This window comes from Chinchilla lanigera, unplaced genomic scaffold (genome assembly GCF_000276665.1).
Source record: "Chinchilla lanigera isolate Chin_1 unplaced genomic scaffold, ChiLan1.0 scaffold00059, whole genome shotgun sequence".
Classification (NCBI taxonomy): domain Eukaryota; kingdom Metazoa; phylum Chordata; class Mammalia; order Rodentia; family Chinchillidae; genus Chinchilla; species Chinchilla lanigera.
This window is the reverse complement of record NW_004955460.1, coordinates 8,542,706-8,544,294: the sequence shown is the minus strand read 5'-3', so window position 1 is coordinate 8,544,294 and position 1,589 is coordinate 8,542,706.

Sequence of the window (1,589 nt, the reverse complement as noted above, 5' to 3'; positions counted from 1 at the left end):
AAGTCTTTTACATTCCTGCTGTAACCAATGTAAAGCCCTGCTAAGTATAGCAGATTTATGAATGCTTTCAGTTCAGCTAGTGAAGTGTCATAATAAATACATTTTTTGAGTGTGCTCTTGGTGCATACAGAATGTTTTACTTGCATTTCAGCTTTTATTTCACAACATCTTGTAGCATTTTGTGTGTTATAATTTCCAACCTTGAATGGCAGTGTATTGGGGACCTGGCCAAGATCCTCAACTGCCGGTGTGAGGGGTGTGGTGAAAGGATGAAATAAGAAACAGAGACAAATTTAGTAATACATGAAGTGGGGCTGGGAGGTCAAAGGCTCAGGATGGGTAGAGACAAAGACAGTCCAAGCCAGCCACTATTTATTGCATGTACGTGTATACTGAGATAGGAAGGGCTGTCGGAAGACTCAAGGTCAGTGGAAAACTCAGAGGTCGATGACTCAGCGGGGCAAGGGATAATCCTGGGATGACTCAAGAGTTTAGAGATGATGATCCAATGCTAAGAAGGATCTTGCCTTGGAGGGTCATCTGAATCAAGGAGGTTTTAGTGGTTTTAGTTTAATCTTAGTGGGTGGGAAGATGGCCCATCCCTAAAGAGTTAATGAGAAATCTCAAAAAAAGGGTGATACTGATAATCCCAAGCCTGCATTTATCCTTTAGGGAAATATGCAAAATTAGCCATTGTGAATTTGTGGTCCCCCAACAACCATGCTGGCAGTCTTCCAATAGGTTTCACCCCTGCCAAGATCCTCACTATATTTATGGATCTAGTTCTAACACTGAATCGTTCCATTTGGTTGTGTGACTATTTTGGACCTTTTCTCTTGTTTCATTTTGGAGCATTTCTACTGGTCAAATATGCGTTCACATTGCTGTTTTCTTCATCATTGGAATCAAGGAGGTCTGCATTCCCTGTGTCTGTACTGGTTCATTCTTGCTTCATTTTCCTGTCACAAGAACTTTGGCTCACATGGCCAGTGTCACAGTCATTATCATGTTCATCATCCATGTGTGAATGATCTGATGATTCACTTTTGACCTGCTCCAGCACTTGCAGATCTGGTTTTTTATGTGCCATTGTACTGAATTGGGTATTTCTACCAGAAAAATCAAAAGAGAACTTTTTTTAAGAATAAATCTTAAATGCACAGAAATTTAGTAGTGAGCATTTCATGGGTGAAAGTCACCTGCTGCTGTTTTGAATCTCCTGTCCCCACCTTGCTGTTCATCTGTCAAGTGGGTGAATGCACAAATGGGTTTTTGCTTTCTGCAGCTGCAGCTACTGTAAGTCACAGCCACATTCCATTTATGGTAAAATGTATGTTTATAGAACGGAAGAGTGGTGTGGGTGTATTTTACCCCTTGTGATGCTCAGGCAAACATAAAAATCTGTTAGCAGAGCATCATGTGGGTGAAAGTCCCAGTTTTACACTTTTGCACACATGCTCACACCCAGTGGGTAAACATGAAGATTGCTTTCTGCATTCTCCATGTGCAGCTACTGAAGATCACAGCCGCTACTATTATGCTAAAGTACAAATTTACAGTACTAAAGTATGGGATGGGTTGTTGTAACT